At 38.5% G+C, this 18,257-nt stretch overlaps 3 non-coding genes and 1 pseudogene across 3 annotated transcripts; 2 read left to right on the forward strand and 2 right to left on the reverse strand.

Moving 5' to 3' along the window:
• Positions 1 to 2,161: 2,161 nt before the first annotated feature.
• Trnaf-gaa lies at positions 2,162 to 2,234 on the reverse strand. Its single transcript has one exon. It is a non-coding gene; the product is annotated as a tRNA-Phe (tRNA).
• Positions 2,235 to 2,690: 456 nt separating this feature from the next.
• Positions 2,691 to 2,762, forward strand: Trnae-cuc. Its single transcript has one exon. It is a non-coding gene; the product is annotated as a tRNA-Glu (tRNA).
• Positions 2,763 to 5,810: 3,048 nt separating this feature from the next.
• On the forward strand, positions 5,811 to 5,892 carry Trnal-aag. The gene has a single exon. It is a non-coding gene; the product is annotated as a tRNA-Leu (tRNA).
• Positions 5,893 to 13,131: 7,239 nt separating this feature from the next.
• On the reverse strand, positions 13,132 to 13,870 carry LOC107160488 (annotated as a pseudogene).
• Positions 13,871 to 18,257: the final 4,387 nt, after the last annotated feature.

Consider the following 18,257-nt stretch of genomic DNA (forward strand, 5'->3'; position numbering starts at 1 on the left):
TTTCTGGGCGTTTATTCTGGAGAAATGAAAATTTATGTTTACACAAAGCCTGTACACAAATGTTTATGGAAGCATTATTCATGATAGTAAAAAACTGAAAACAACCCAAATGTCCTTCAGTGAAACTTTAAATTCATACTGTAAAATGCTACTAAACAATAAAAAGGAATGAAACATTAATGACTCAATAACCTGCATGAATCTCTGGAGAATAAGGGTGAATGAAACAACAACAACAACAATCTCAATAGGTTATATGTATATGCTCTAGTTTGGGAGTATTTTGTCACTCAAAAGTTCATATGTTGGAAGATTGGTCTCTAGTGTGATAATGTTGGGAGGTGGTGGAACCTCTAAGAGTGGAGCCTAATCATGAACTGAAATTGATTTCCATATTTGAGTTTGTCAGTATGAACTCAACTAGTATGTATAACTATAAAGCTCTAATTAAAAAATTGCACACACAAACAAAAAAAAGTGGAGCCTAAGCAAAGTAATAGGTCATTGGAGGCCTGCCCTGACAAGAGATTGTTACTTCTCATGGGACCTGGGTTATCCAGTGATATTTTATAGAAGAATCAGATTGGCCCCTGGTCTTGCGAGGTCTCTGGCTTCCTGTCTCCTCAAGTAAGATTTCTCTCATCATGTTCTCTTTATGATGCCATCTGTCATGATGTGATCTAGCCAAGGAGACCCTCACCAGAGGTAGAACAAGATGGGGATGGCCAATCTAGGATTTTTAGATTGCAGAACTGTGAGCTAAATAAACTTATTTTATGATAAGGGATCTTAGCCTCTGGTGTTTCATTATAGCAATGGAAAATTAACAAATATGATATGAGTGTATTTACATAACATTCTTAAATGGCAAAATTATCAAAATAAAAAAAAGATTAGTGGTTGTCAAAGATGTAGGCCTCATGAGGCAGGAGAGAAATGAATGTGGCTGTAAAAGAGCAACAGGAGGGATTTTTATGATGATGCTACTGTTCTATACCTTGACTTTATCAATATCAAGATGCAAATGTTCTGTATCTTGCCTTTATCAATATCAATATCCTGATTGTGATATTGTTCTATAGTTTTGCAAGGTGTTACCATGGGGAGCAACTAGGTGGAAGGAACATGTTATGTCTCTGTATTATTTCTCATAACAGCATGCAAATTTATAGTTATCTTAAAAATTTTAAATTTAAATGAAAATTAAATTTAAAAAATGAAAGTGAGGACCCTGAGAAGCAATCATTTCTAAAAAGTCCTAGAAAGGAATGGGGTAACTGAAATGGAGTCCAAGAAAATATGTAGATAAATGAGAGAGAAGAGATTAATCTCAAGGTCTAAATTGCTTCATGAAGGAATGGTTGTCAATAGGTTTGCCTTCTGTGCAAATTAAGTGTAAGGAAAATGAGCAAACAAACAAAAAGCCCATACATTTGAAAGTAGGAAGTTGGTGGTAATGATCTCCTGGGAATAAGAGACAGACCTCAGCTAATGCAATTGATAAGGCAAGAAGTGGATTCAAACATTGTTCTTGGAATAAGTTTGGAGGGTGGATGGAAGGAAAGCATGTGGAGAGGATACATGAGGCAAGACCGGAGAGCCTGTGTTTCGTTTTTGTCTAAAGACAAAGATTTAGCCATTTTGTAGTTTGAAGTGAGACAGGTAAGGTCAAGAGAGATCAAATGTAATTAATATCCCTCATGTTAAACTTCTCTCTTCCATATCTCTTTGGACTATCGGTGCCTTTGTGTTAGAAGCTGTCAGAATAAACTTAAAAGGGGAGAAAATGTTTGTCAAGTTCTTTGGAGCATCTGAAATTGGCTTATAGATGTTGAGATAACTCCATGGAAATAAAGAAGACGTAGAATTGGTGCAAAAAGAATGTAGAATAAGTGAATCAGAGCTCAAATCAAGAAAAGACAAAAAAAAAAAAAAGAAAAAAGAAAAGACAATAAACATAAAGATGGACCAATACATTTCCTTCAGCACATTTGTCACGTTTCTTCCTATCTAGTAAGGTGTAGAAGCCTACGCCTTAGCTTCTCCTATTGAATAATTTTAAGAAGAATTTGCCCTTTATTTTGGTTCAAGGGAGTATTACTATATTTGTAGAAAGGTCAATATTCAATTATAATGCTTAAAGAAAAGTAATGGGCGGCTTTGCCGAAACCCGGGATCGAACCAGGGACCTTTAGATCTTCAGTCTAACGCTCTCCCAACTGAGCTATTTCGGCTCCACCCACAATATTTCAAAATAAAATATAATAACTTTAATCACTACGTCTTTGCTAACAGAAATATGTTTAAGAAGCACCATGACAAACATTCTGAGGGAGCCTAAGATAAATTTAAAAACGGGTTCTGTTTTGGAACGGCTGTTTTGCGAGGAGACAATTTCAAAGTATTGTCATAAGAACTGCTGTAGAGATAGTTAAATGCTACAATTTATTCCCGGTTCAATCCACGCATCAAAGTGCAGGAAGCCTAACTGTTGAGCTATATGCCTTCTAAATTAAGTCTTCGGTGGTGCCACACTTTTGCGCAGTCCAGATTTTATCGGTTGTTGTGGGATTTGAAATTAGTGAGAAGGAAAAATTGTTCTAGTTCACTGCGGAAAAAAAAACAACCCAGAACTGTGCATGTGTAGGGTTCTCTCTTCACATACGAATTTTGGGAGGCAGCCGCCACTTTCCCTGGTGGTCTAGTGGTTAGGATTCGGCGCTCTCACCGCCGCGGCCCGGGTTCGATTCCCGGTCAGGGAAGCTCAAGATTTTTCTTCTCAGGGTAAAGAAGAAATGTCTCATGACAGTAAACATTACGTTGTATGTTAACCATACCTTATCCTTTTAGGCATTTTCTGCTTGGAAACACTATTTAGGTGTCACATTTCAAAATGTCAAAAATCAATGATTTTAAAACTTTTGGTAACTATACTTTTTTTTTTTTTTTAAAAAAAAACTAGTTCAACTGAGTGGCTTACTGAGAAATTTCGGAGATAATTGAATTAACTGGAGAAATTGAGATTAACGTAATATGTAGAAAAGACAGTATGAAGACAAGAGAGAATAAATGGGAAGTCATTCCTCTGAGGTTTGATTTAGAACTTGCTATACTACTGATGACATCAAGTTTAAAGCTGGAATTCCTCTACGTGTATGGCAATTGTTGACAAGGTCTCCTCCATGTACATAAGAGGGTCTTAGATATTTTCCCTGGTTGTTCGACCCAGGGGAGTTGATTTTAAATTTTAAAGAGAGGACCCATCAGAGTTCTCTGTTCAATTCCCAAGACTCTGTGAGTGGTTCCAAATCTCATGTTCTAACCAACTAGCCAAAGAAGTTGGGCTGAATCTGTCATACGTTTGACCGAAACAGGGCCATCGAGAGAGGCCGTCCTTGTATCCTGGAGAGCACACACTCAGTGGGTAGAGGTGGTACTAAGATTCTCTCCAGGGACCAGGAAGAGGGATACTTACATCTCACTTAACTTGTTCAGGTTCGGTGTGCCCCCTGCCTTTAGTCTTGCCTGGGGTGCGCTCTTGGGCTCCAGGTTTCTCCGACTCTTGGTGTCAAAGATCCAGAAACGCTCAGTCAGCCGCAGCTCCCAGGCGCCTCCTACCGCCCACCGCCTATGAGAGGGGTCGGTGGAAATTGTGGGAGAAGTCTTCCGTCCCCTTCTTTTTTTTCCTGTCTTTTCATCCTTAGCTCATCCAGTAATGAAGTCTTTCCTCCCTCCAGGAGGAGCCTGGAGGAGGGGAAGAAGGGTTCCAAGGGTTCTCTGGTTGCAGGTCCAATCTGGCCCTGCCCGCGGCACCCCAAAGTGTTTTTCTTTAATTAGGTTTCTAGGTACTCTTGTTTTCATTCCCTACCCCACTCCTCAATGCATTCGTAAATTCCTCCAAGTAGACCTTTCCAGATCTACACTAATTTGACTCTCTGAGGTGCGTGACCCCAGCTTTCTCAATCACGACACGTGAAATTACATAATCAGTATTACCTGTTAGTTCTGTGGGTCCTCTAACTGAAATAAAACCAGCAAAAAAGGCATCTTGTAGGTGTCAGTGTTTTTCCTGAATACCCAATATCCAGGCAAACGGAATGAGCCAATGGATTCCTGATGCCCACTGGTTCATATACTTTTTCCTCAAATTATTTTATGTTTTTCTCCTTTTAGTTTATCATGCAAAAAATGCAAACACTCAGACAGAAAATGAGGGCCTGGATTGATGCCTTTGATGGAGCAAGATGATGAAGAATTGAATCAATTAACACCTAGATGGAGGGTACTCTTGCTCTGTGTTCCTGAAGGTTAAAGTTGTCAAGGTGGTCAATCTCCCTTAAGTTATGGTCATCTTGCCCTTAAAGATCTAAAAGTGGTAAAAGAGTACATAGTGATGAGCATAATAGTGGCAAGGAGACTACAGTTGTTGTAAGGGAGGAACACAGAGATAGAAGAATTCATGTAGAGAGCTTGGAATATATAGAAGTACAGAGGAAAGTGAGACTTTAGGGAGGAAGAAGAGTAGGGGTTAACTATGTTGCTTCTGCCTTCTTGGGAATCCTTTTTCTTAGTCATTATCTCAGTTTCTCTAGGATATAGATCTGATAATTTCTAAAAGTTGTGTAACTACAGATGTGAGATATTACTGAATCAGAAAACTTTTGAGTTTTTAAGGAGAAGATCTGTATCTCATAAAGCAGTGAGATATTTCTAGATGCTGAACTTAAAGACTATACCGAGGTGGCCACAAGCCAAGGTATGCCAGTTACCAACAGAAGCTGAAGAGGCAAGAATGATGATTTTTCTCCTCCAGCCTCCTTAGGGAGCTGGACTCTGCCTATGCCTTGATTTTAGTTGGAGGTACGGATTGGATTTCTGGACTCCAGAAATGTGAGAGAACAGGTTACTGTTGTTCTAAGGCACACAGTTTGTAGTAATTTATTACAGTCACTTTGGGAGACAAATACCGAGGCACCATGCAGTAAATTCCAGATGAGCAATTCTTGAGTATAGTTCTCATTGAGATCTTGGATTAAAAATCCAAGTTCTTTGGATCTTGTTTCAAAATCCCACAGCTGCTAGATCTTGGTTCAAATCCCACAGCTGCCAAGTTTTTTCCCCTCCTTCTGCCCAACATTGGCTTTCTTGGAGATAAATGGAAAAACAAACAGAAAATTCAACGTTGCTTAACTTCCTTTATTGAGATTTTATTTGTCATAATTCGCATAATGTGTTTTATTTTAGAACTTCCTTGACAGAGTCAAAACTTTTGGGTTGAGAGTCACCCATGCCATCTACATTAAGAAGAGAAACACAGGGTCGACTTTGTCGAAGTATTGCTTTATAGCGGCAACCTCTTAGCATTTCCAAAAGAACCACCCCTAGGCCTTTTGCCTTGGGGTATTTAAGTGGAGACCACGCGCCACTAGATCTTTGCCTTCAGTGTTCCCCTTTATTTCTTAGCGTTCTCATATATACTCATGCATTACACAAACACAGACTCACGAAAACAGTTCACTACCGGCCTCTGCAGAGTCTAAGTTCTCGTCCGACGTCACCTTTCATTGCTACAAGCAACCCATAGTGTTTCTTGGATGCTTATGTTGGTGACAAAGGCGTGGGCATCTTGGATCCGCTGGTTTCCTCTTGCTCTACTCTCAGCTGTGTAGAAGCAAAGCTGGTCGGGCAGGTAGGTGGCTGAAGGCCAGACAGTTTCTCTGTTGATATTGGAAGCAACACCTAAGAAAGGGGCACAGAGAAAAGACCTAATTTTGTAATGGGAAAATTAGAAAGAGAACACGTCCGCCAGTGGTAGCGTGGCCGAGCGGTCTAAGGCGCTGGATTAAGGCTCCAGTCTCTTCGGGGGCGTGGGTTCGAATCCCACCGCTGCCAAGGGTTTTTTTCTCTTTCCTGTTCATTAAAGGCATGGGTAAACAAAACGGTCTTTGCCGCCGGGTTATGCAGGGGCCGCTCATGATGTCCACAGAACCATCTTCTTCCGTTTCTGAGGAGCCAATGTGATTTAGGTGCTGTGGCATATAATTAATGAGTGACTATGGAATGTATATCTAGATGCATGAGACCTATCAATTATGAATGAACATCAGGTACTTCACAACCTGATCCCCAAGTTTCATTTGATTGTGGATTAGGAGAATCCCACCCCCCCCCCCCCAAAAAAAAAAAAAAGGACAATGATCACTCTTCTAGAAAGAGAAGATACATTGAAAGAGGATTCCAAGCTACTAGACTTCCAGTGACTTGGGGAGATACAAAATCATTCACAATATCACCAATAGCTGTTGGCTCAAATAGGGTTAAAATGTACTCCAGAAAACTTAGTTACTTCTTTGATTGTTAAACTCACACAAAACTGTAAACACTTTGGTCTTAAAAATAATGTTGTTCTATTGTTATACCCCAGCTATGGAAATTCAGTACAGTCAAACTCCTTAACTTCTAAAACCCATTATAATATCTGGGGGGTTTGCTTCACTGAAATTGTTATATACTTACAAAAATGTCTCATGCTACCCATTGTTGTCTTAACAGGGTAACTGTATTCTTACCATTCCTACAAGATTTAATAAGCCACCATCCTGCAAAATGTATTCATAAAAGGGCTATTCCTCTTGATAAAAACTGTGATGATTCAGTGAGCCTTCTCTCTAAGGCAAAATTTGACGCTTTTACATTTTCCTTAGTGGCTATACCTGGACTAGCTGTTGGGGCTTACAGAACCATTATAAAACTGAACTCTGCTATGGTACATAATATTAATCATACCTCTATGGCAATTAATATGCTTCATGAAGAACCAAAACAACATTGTCAAACTATACTTGACCATTGGGCTACAATTCATTATTTGCTATTATTATATCATAAAGAATGTTCAGGAGTTTAATAATGTGTTGCTTTAACTTAGGTGATAACAATAATTCTATTTTAAGGAGTTAGATTACTTTAATGATGTCATTGATAAGGTCCGACAAGATGATGGAGGTTTAGATTTATTGGATTGGCTAACTTCATGGTTACCCAGCTTAGGTCAAACAATTATTCATAGGTGGATGTTTACTAATACTGAGATTGTTATGTTGTGCTTGCTGTTGTCAATGCCTACCCTATTTTTTGCTTCCACCAGCATTAAGAACCAAACAAATATTATTCATTGAAAGGGCTTAAAAAAGGGGCTTTGTGTTTGGGATTGGGGTCCCTGATAACTTCATTGCTGTGGCATGCTAGGTGCTATAATTTCTGTGTAAAGGCATAGGATGCCCAGTTGCTATGGTAATGCCCTCCATGCTAGAGTCTTATCAGTTTCGACCTTAATCTTAGGCACATAACTCCTGGGAATAAAGGAACTTGCTTGTTTGATAACTACAATGATTAACAAAGCCCCAGAGCTCCTGGAGCTGCTCTCCTAACAGTAACTTTGGACAGTGGCCCTTCTTGAGAACTGCACAAATCTCCTAACATTACATATTGTAACTGTAAAATGTAAATGCAGTATAAGCAACATTGCTGATACTCTAAACAATAATATGGTTATGGTACTAATCACCTAATGTAACCTATTGGTATAAATAAACATGGCCGCTTGGACAAAGAGGCACTCTGCCACCTTCCCTGTTTCTACACCTTGTCTGTGTCTCTGTCTCCTCTTTATTATTATTCTTTACACCAGGCAACTCTGCTCGTGTGACTTCTGAGTATGTCCTCTGCTCTGAGGAGTTTCTCTGCATACATCGTGAGTCCTCATTCTCCAGGGCTTAGCTTGGAAATTGTTTCATGTTGGAAGCCTTCCCTGATCTTGTCCTCTCCCTCTATCAGTTCCAGATTTACAATTAGGTAGGATAAAGAGAGGAAGGGAACAGCACAGAGGGACCCTGTCTTTATGGGATTTAGAGTTTTGCAGGGTTTTCATGGGGTTCACAAGAATTAGATAATTTCTTGTCCAAATACGGTGTAATCTGTACTTTAAAAAAGAGATAGCTTTCTATGTGTAGGCTTTGAGTGATGTTCCACATTTAAGAGAATGAAGAGGTTAGAGAATAATGCCTTTAATGATATCATTGATAAGGTGATGATGGAGGTTTAGACTTATTGGATTGGCTAACTTCTTGGTTACTCAACTTTACTTAGATCAAACAATTATTCATGGGTGGGGTTTACTAATATTGAGATTGTTATGTTGTGCTTGCTGTTATCAATGCCTACCCTATTTTAATAATAATAACCTTCTATCTATTATTGACATTGTAGTTATCAATAATAGATGGAAGGTTAATCACCAAATGATTCCCAGTGATTACTGTTGAGAGACAATTTTCAGGGGTCTCTCTGTTTCTGCATGTATTATGAATGAGTCTCTACTGTTTTTACTCATCAACAACCAATTTTCTGATTCTCCATGCACACCAAGTGGGTATTCAACAATTCAATTCAATTCTGACACTCCTGGGAGTTAGTGCAGGCCCTACAGGTTAAAGGCTGTCCTCTACTTCAGACACCAGTGGTTAAGTCTCAGTTATCTTGTACTTCTGATTAACTGGTTATAAATTGGGGTTACCCATGACTCCCTCCTTAGGTTTGATAACTTGCTGGGACAGACTTCATAATTCAGGAACACACTTTTTATTTTATTTATCAGTCTATTATAATGGATTCAACTCAGGAAAAGCCAAGAGGAAGAGATGCCAAAGTGTGTGTAAAGTAGATACTCAAGAGATTCCATGCCCTCTCTGAGTGAGGCGTTTTCCCAGAACCTCAATTCCTTCATCAACCTGGAAACTCTTTGAACCCTGTCATTTAGTGATTATGAAGGCTTCATCACTATAGCCATTGATGGACTATTAAGTTTAGTTCCTCTTACTCCCTGCGGAGATGAGCATTAGGAGAGAGAGTTCCATACTTCTAACCAAGATTTGGTCTTTCTGGTAATCAGCCCTTGACGTTATCTAGAGGTCCACTGAGCATCATCTCATTAGAACAAAAGAGGCTCCTATCACTTTGGAAATTCAGCATGATGGAGAATTCTAGGGGAGAGTTCTCCAAAGAAAAATCACAATAATTTACACACTTGACGATTTAGAAAGGAGCATTTAGGAATTTCACAGTTCTTTTGGAGAATTAGAGAGTAATATGCAATAGTGATATAAAACTAATAAGATGAAATACAAGGCAATTAATGAATCCAACATAATCCAATATACATACACACATACACACACATATAGTATAGTATATGTTTTAGTATAAAAAATACATTGCATTGAGAGGATGGAAGATAGCTTGGGGTCAGGAACTGGAGACAATATACCACAGATTGATTAACTACCATTTTTTGGAACTATATTTCAAGGAAATTTTTAAAGAACAACCTTGGAAAACAGAGATAGCATCTCATCTGAAGGGAAAACTAGGCATGCTCACTCAGTTCCTTAACCTCAGAGTTTCTCTCTTGGACTGCTATTTATTCTGCATGCAGACACCTATATGGGCCCATCTGAATAACTCTGTGGGAACTGCTTCTTAAGGAATCTGTTAGAAGGCTGATAAATCTTGATCCTATCATTGCTGGGTCTCTGACTCAGGAATCTTTTGTGTTTTACCAGAAACCATGAAACAGTGGTTGTCTATTTTGAAATAAGTATAGTAAAATATCAGATTGTCCATAGTTCTTGATAGTTACATGTCAATAGGTAGAGAAAAGGAGACAAAGAGTACTGTTTACATTTTACTCTGATATTTAGATTATTATCACATGTGTATGTTGCCATTCAAATTTAAGAATTGCAATGCTTTGAAAGGATAGATGTAGGTGCTTCGAGCACACAGTAGACCTCAGCTAAAATAATATATTTTGTTAGGGACCGTCCATAGGTTGCATGTGGGTCACCGTGCATGGAAGCCTAGTGGATAGAGACATCTGGTGTCTGGGGATGACCAGCGAACATTTTCTCTGGTTAATTGCTCAGGGACAATGTGAATCTCTATCCCACTCTGCTGTGGCCCACAGAGCACGTGAGATAGGTATGACCTTCCAAGATGTCAATCAACCTACTTACTGCAAGATTTTATTAACCAAGACCCTGCCCTTGAAACCTTATCCCTGCCTTAGATGTATCCCCTTAAATAAACCACAGGAGCCATTCTTTCTTTGTTTAGTTCCAGAGCCCATGTGGACTAGATCTATCAGGGGCTTCACCTTTTGTAAATTTATTTCTGAATATTTGTGTTTGGTTATTCACTGATTATTTGAGACTTTAAGTTTTAGGGTGGCTTAGATTCCCCTGAGCAGGAAAAAGAACCCCCCAATGAGATGCTTGCCATCAACCCAGACAATATTTCTATTGCTATTTCTTTGTTTATGTTTCTAGACACTTTTTTTTTCCTATTTTGGAATTTGAGAATTGTCTTCTGGTACTACTAGCAACTGGTTTCCATATTCCACACTTTCAATACAATGTATTTTTTTCAGACTAAAACAAATACTATATGTATTCATATATATGTATATGTATTCATATATATAACAAATTGGATTACGTTTGACTCATTAATTGCCTTATATTTCATCTTATTAGTTTTATTTCACTATTACATATTACTCCCTAATTCTCCAAAAGAACTGTGAAATTCCTAAATGCTCCTTTCTAAATGGTCAGGTATATAAGTTATTGTGATTTTTCTCTGGAGAACTTTCCCCCCAAATTCTCCATCATGCTGAGGTCTAGACTGGTTCCTGAATATCTAGAATCAGGGGCTTACCATTGCCTCCTTCTTAAGGTCTACTGTAAAGTTTATATAAACCACAGGAAGCATTCTTTCTTTGTCTAGTTCTAGAACCTGTGTGGACTAGATCTATCAGGAGCTTCATCTTTTGTAAATTTATTTCTGAATTTGTGTTTTGTTATTCATTAATTATTTGAGACTTTAAGTTTTAGGGTGGCTTAGATTTGGATGAATTTTATGATAAAATATAATTGTGATGTAATTTTTGAGAACTTTCATGATTAAAAATGTTTACTGATTATTCATACTTTATTATTCATTTAGTTAGATTCACAAACCTAAGTTGAAAATAATTTCTATTACAATGTCAAAGGCATTGTCTATTAACATCAGTGCTTTTTTTTTTTGGTGGTTGTAGGCAAGTACTCTACCAGTGAGCTATACCTCCAGTCCTTAAGTGCTATTTTTTATTACTATGATTCTATACTCTATTTTCTTTTTCTTTGTATTTGATTTTTTTAGTTTTTTTTTTCTGACTGAAAACTTTGGGTTTTTGTTTTATTCCACAGTATTCTGTAATTTTTCATTGATGTATTTTAAAATTTGCAAAAAGATTTTATATTTATTATTTTTTTTGGGGGGGGATGGTTACCGGGAATTGAATTTAGGGGCACTCTACCACTGAGTCACATTCCCAGACCTATTTTGTGTTTTATTTAGAGAAAGGGTCTCACTGAGTTGCTTAGTGCCTGAGCTGAGGCTGGCTTTGAACTCCGAATCCTCTTGCCTCAACACCTTGAGCCAAACCTGGGATTATAGGTCTGTACCACCCCACCTGACTTATTATAAGTTTTATCTTTAAAATTTTTTTATTTGTTCTTTTTAGATATATATGATAGTAGAGTATATTTTGACATATTAATTTTTGTGGTTGTATATCATTGTAAGTTTTAAATATATATTTTTTTCTTTTTAAGATATAGTGAACTCCTTTCCACATCCAGTGCGGGTGATGGGAATGGAGTTCCACCAAGAGGTAGAATGGGCTGGCTGTGGAATAAAAGCTGAGAAAGGTTGGGTGGAGAAAAAAAAACACAGGACACAGAAAGTAATTTTAGAAAGTGGGGCAGTAAGGGCTAACCAATCTTAGGGATCAAGCTTCCACAATAAAAAAGAGCACATTGGAGCCCACACTTGCTTTATTTATATCAGGGACCATCAAAGGTTTTCCATGGAATGTTCTTTGCCAAATAAGGCAGGAGGTGGGCTGTCAAATTCTCAATGGTTATGCCCAACTCCTGAGCTACAAGAAGGTCTTCCTAGTAGGTCGGAGATAGAGGTCATGAGCCTTGGGCAATCAAATGCGCAGGGGAGGTGGGATAGTTCCCAAGGAAAAACCTAAATCTCCATGGCTCATACAGAATGAAGAGTCTCAAGTAATTCATGGGTGGTTCCTTGTGGTGAACATCTTTGTCCTGGTAGATCTTTATCAATAGATATGACATCTTATACGAATGTTTTATAGACATATGCCATTAAATGGAGAAATTTTTCTATTTCTAGTTTTTTTCTAGAGCTTTTTTCTTTGAAAACTTTCCATATTTATTTATATACAATTTAAATATTTAACATAAGAAAACATTTTCCCACCCTATTTAATATTTACAAGGTTCTTCAGTAGGAAACAAAAATTCAAAACACAAGCACACTAAGTGACAAGTCTGTGACTCCCTCATCCCATTGTATTCAATAAAACAGGGCTTGCTTTTTCAAATGAGTCCAAGTTGGAGAGGTGGCACTCAACCATAAAAAGTCCAAGTTCACTTTGATATTTTCCATCCATTAGGTCAAAGAGGACGCTGCCACTGAGCCTCAGAGTTAGTACTCAAAAATGTGGGCTGAACTGGGGTTGTAGTTGCTCAGTGGTAGAGTGCTGACCTAGCATGAAGGAAACAAACAAACAAAAAATCCCAGCACTGAAAACAAAAGTGGAATTAGTTTAAATGAGATAATTAAAGGATTAATTAGTAGTGGTTAAAGGAAATGAGACTTTTTGTGGATGGGCAATATTGCCACAATACTAACAGAAGCAAAGTTCTCTAAGAACTTTCTGTACCTCTTTATTTACATACATTTTGAACAGTTACTTCAAGATATTTAAAAATTTTAAACAATACAAGAAAAATATGAAGTGAACAGTCATGACACTAAATTAAATTATTTATAAAATCTTAAAAGCCAATCTGGGAACTGAATTCCCTTGTGACTCTAGGCTCTAGTTAAACATTTGTTTTTCCTGTTGATATTATTTCTATTTTATTCTTTCAACTTTATGAAAATTAGCAATTTTTGAGACTACTGATGAGAGAGGATGATGTCTGAGAAATCTAGTCAGCTTTTCACAGGGAACTGGCTTCTCCTCAACTTCCCTCTTTCCCTAAGGTAAACCAACAGGTGCCTTGTCTTCTCCATGTGACTTTTATCCCATACTTCTCTTCAGGGGTGTCTTTAACCAGAATAGGTCCAGGTTCTAGGTTGGTAAGAATACCAGTGTGAAGGACACAGCTTGCAAGGCTATTTTCCCTCTGATCTGGGAAAATGGAGTCCTCCTTCACAGAAGATGACCCTGGGGTCTGGATATTAGACCAAATGAACACATGAGGAGAGCTCTGAAGTGCATGTGCTGAGAGTTCCCCACAACTTTGTGGACTGAGCACTGGAATGAAGAGCTTTCTGGAAATGTCTTCTTCTGATTGATTGTGACACCCCACTGATTATTAAGGGGATCCCCAATATCTCTGAACTGGAAGATAACTGTCATTTCTCAAAGATTAGACATGGAAACTTGCAGGTGGATTTACTGCTTGAATGTCTTGCCTGGTTTTGGTGATGGTGTTTCCGGTGGGCTGATAACCAGCTTTCTACTATTGTGTCAAACTGAGGTGTTACCCAAGAAGTGATGACGCTGTGGACAGTAAGCTTGCTGGGTACCTGTTGAGTGTGGGTGATGGGCCTCTTTGGAGCTCATAGTGATGTTTAGGTCCTCCAGTGGTTGTTGGTGGAATAACAGAGGAGTTTTGTGTGAAGTTCCCCAATGTTGTTTTTTTTTTTTTTTTTTTTGGGGAGGTATCAATAGGTGAATGAAGGGCAGTTGTTAACCACATGGTGCTGGTTGCCTTTGGGTTGTGGAATAGGCTCCAATTTGTAACCATGTCTGTAGAAAAGAAACAAAAGCTGCCCTGCAAGGCTGTGGCCATTGCTCCTTTCAGCGCCTTCAAGTTTTTTCATTTCTTTTAAAAAAAATTTTTATCATAATTTATTTGTTAGTTTAAAAGCTTCACTCATTGCCTGAGAACGACATGATAGTTGGAATTACAGTTTAACTGGGATCAGTCTTGAAATAGAATTCAGTCTTTTAGAACCTCTGCCTAATACTTAACAAAAGTATTGGCCGTTGCTTTCTAATTTAGGATTCAGTCTGAATGGGACAGCCCATACATCCATATTCTTCTAAACGTATAGGTTAAATTAAGATAAATCCAATTTGCAAATACTTGTAAGTTGTCTACTGACCAAACGAGAGATCAACAGCATAAATTGTTGAATTCTTTCCAGACACAGTGTTTTAGTCAGCTTTTGCGGGGCTGTGATAAAAGGACCCAACAAGAACAACTGTAGAGGAGGAAAGGTTTATTGGGGGCTCCCAGTTTCAGAGGTCTCAATTGATAAACAGCAGGCCCCATTCCTGGGGCTTGAGGTGAGGCAGAACATCATGGCAGAGGGGTGCAGCGGATAGAGGGAGGGAGGGGGTGTGGGGGGGAAGAGAGAGAGAGAGAGAGAGACAGAGTTCACTTGCCAAAGGCATGCCCCCAATGCCTCACTTCCCCCAGCCACACTCTACTACCTGCTTTCAATTACCACTCAACTAATCTCACCAGGTGATAAATTCACTGATTGGATTAAAGCTTTTAGGACCTAATCATTTCCCCTCTAAACCCTCTCCCATTGTCTCACATGTGAGCTTTTATGGGACACTTCACATCCAAACCTTAACACACAGGCAGAAGACAAAAGTGGTTCAAAGTCAATTGTGCCAAATAATTAAAGTTATTCCTGATATTTTAAATATTCATCTGTTTTAATCAATTTTCTTCTTTTATTTATTCTTTTTACTTATACATGACAGTAGAAATGTATCTTGACATACATATGTACATGGACTATAACTTCCCATTTTTGTGGTTGTACATGATGTGGAGTTACACTGGTCATGTATTCATATATGTACTTAGGAAAATTATATCAGATTTATTCTACTCTGTTTTCCATACCCATCCCTCCTCCATTCCCCCCACTCCCTACCTCCAATCTGGTGGAAACCGCCCCATTGTGAGTCAGCATCTGTATATCAGACAGAACATTTGGCCTTTGGTTTTGGGGGATTGGCTTATTTCACTTAACATGATAGTCTCCAGTTCATCCATTTACCTGCAAATGCCATAATTGCATTCTTCTTTATTGGCTGAGTAATCTTCCATTGTGTATATGTACTACTAGAGTTTTTTCACTGTTAATAGATAATAAAATACTTTAATATTTATATGATTTCCCTTCTTTTCTTCTGTTAATGTGGTAAATTACCTTGATTTTTGAATGTTATTAGAATAACTGACTTGTTCAAAATACATCATCTTAAAAAAAAAAAAAATATATATATATATATATATATATTACTGAATTCTGTTTGTTAATATTTTAACATTTTTCTCATTATATTCATTAATACTTATGGCCTGTAACTTTAAGTTTGTTTTAATTTCCTTGTTGGGGTTTGTTATCAATTTAGGTAGGCTTTATAAATGAGTTTGTTTAAGGTTGGGTTTTTTTTTCTTACATGTTTGGCAGAATTAATTGGTGAAACCACCTGTGCCTGGAGTTTTTTTTTCTAGAAATGTATTTTATAGATTCTATTTAAATAATTGAAATCAGATCATTCAGATTTTATATTTCTTTCCTAGGCTGATCTTGACCTTGTGATCCTCCTTCCTCCATTTCCTAAGTCTCTGGAATTAGATGTGTGATGATAGCTTTTTGTTGTTGTTGTTGTTGTTTAAGAAAAGTCGTATCACTTATGTTATGGGCCAGGCTATATGGGCAATGACCAAACAGACTCCATTTTACCCTGAGACTCCATATCATGTAAGAAACGCTTCTCCCGTGGGAGAGCCCCACCTCTGTACCCATTAATAGTTACCTGCATAACATACTTGGCAACACAAAATAGTAATTCTTATACAATGTAAAATTATTCTCTTTGCTTTCCATTTTTCTTGGGCAATGTACCTTGTCAGAGATTAATTGTCTAGATGTTGGTAACAATTCACTAACTTGTACTCAACTAGGGTCATTTTGACCCACTTCCCTTCTGCTTGCTTGCTGCTGTGCCAATCTGGAAAGTCTTGTGGGTGTAATGCCAGATTCGTGGGACCCCAATAGACTTCCAGGAGCTGAATCCGATGCAATCACCCAAGAGTCTTTATTGCAAGCTCGAGCCTGGACTCACAACCGTTCCCGATGCAGCGGTCCCAGGGAGTGAGTCCCGGTCCTTTGTTCAGTGAGATTTTATAGGTTTTGGGGGGATACTCTATGTGTCACAATATCACACAGCAAATCATTCCCTACCACGGGAAAATCAAGCAACAACTCTTAACATTGATTAGCACATTCACTGGCGGGAACAAGTTGGGTAGGGGTGATTGGTTAGTACAAGAGGAGGATTCCTTTGAACTGATTGGTTTAAGCCATGAGGGGTGTAAGTGCTAAACTACATGGTTTCCCAACATGTTATCAACCACCATAAACTACTGAGGGGTCATCTGGCATCCCAGATATTTTCCCTGTCTCATGCTGATTGGTGGTTGCTAGGGGGTTGCTATGGGTCCTCATCTAGCCTAACTGAGTCAGGGACACCTGGTGCCACAGATCTTTCCTGTTATTTGTAGACAAACAGCTCAGCAGGGTGGGTATGTGCTTAGGAGTGCTCTGTGAGTTTTTCCCAGGACAAGGGTCATGCCCCCTTCCTTAGGACAGGCTTTGAGGTAGAAGCTGGTTTCTCAAAAATGGAGTCACATCAGTTTCTCATGGGAAATACCAATGTATCCATTGCATTGTCGTACTAACTGCCCAATCCAGCTGTATCTGTATCCAGCTGTATCTGTATCCAATCCAATCTGTATCTGCTTGCTTACAGCTACATCAATCCAGATGTAGTTTTTGTCTTTAAGTATCCTAAAATGCTCAGGCTTGGGGCTGTTGCTTGCAGAGACAGCCCGCTGGCCAGCTGAATAAAGACTCTTCAATTTGGACAAAACTGGGACTTGGTGTGTTTTCTGAGTGACCTGGCCCATGACATTTGGGGGCCCCCAGTGGGATCTACTTTTCTCTCATCTCAGAGATTGCTCAGGACCACCAAGGGAGGTGCAGTGGTGGAGAGATCGCCTTGGAGAAGGTCTCTGAGAGACATTCCTCAGTCCTGGGCCATCCCTCTATCAATCCCCACCCATCTAAAACTACCAAGAGTCATCTGTGTTTCCCCAGAAAAGGTAAGTCTGATCTGTGCAGATCTGCGTCTGAAGAGGCTCGAGGGAAACCTGGACACAGAATTATTTCCCCGGATCCATGTCTAGCAAGACATTGCTTAGTCCTCTGATCTGGTTTTTTTTTACTCGGTCCTCTGATCTGATTCTTGTTTTTACTCAGGCCTCTGGTTTGAGTCTGGTTTTATGTCAGTTGAATTTGTCTTTGGTGCCTTACCTGTTGTGTGTTTTATTGTCTGTCTTGTGTTTTTGTCTTGTCTTGATTGTTGTTTGTTATTGTTTGTCCTCTTTGTGTTTTGTGTTAATTTCTATGTCAGTTTGTTTCTAATATTAAAAAATGGTTAAAAAGATTTTAACTGTGCTCACTAAAGCTTGCATTAAAATGTAAATGGCTCCAACAGGACTAAAAAAAAATGTCAAAAGTAAAAGCTGAAGGTAAAAGAAGCATTCTAGAGATTGCCTTCATTTAGGAACTGGGCCAGATGGCCAAGAGGGTAGACCATGTCAGTTCCTATAGAAGGCAGATTAGGACTAAAGTATTTTATAAAATTATTATTTCTAAATTGTATAACAAAAAGCACAATTTTGTCTAGGAAATTTGGCTTTTATCTCTCAGTATTTGCAAGCATGAATAACTCCTAACTATTAACATTGGTCCAAAGATTTTTCAGTGTCAGGCTAAAATTTAGTGGACACTATCCAAGAAACCAGAAAAACCAGTTTAGAGTCCTGGGGGGACTCTCCCAAGGAGACCAATGGAGCTGCCTCTTTGGAAAGTTCCTTCAGGGAGGAATAAGGCCCAGTCATTTATCTATGTTCCTTTAACTCTTTTTAGCTTTGATGAACAGGACCACCTCAGGAAGAAGGCCAGGAAGACTTTTAAAATTCTATATTTGTTAAATTCACAATTTTGATTTGACA

This window comes from Marmota marmota, unplaced genomic scaffold (genome assembly GCF_001458135.2).
Source record: "Marmota marmota marmota unplaced genomic scaffold, marMar, whole genome shotgun sequence".
NCBI classification, from domain to species: Eukaryota; Metazoa; Chordata; class Mammalia; order Rodentia; family Sciuridae; genus Marmota; species Marmota marmota.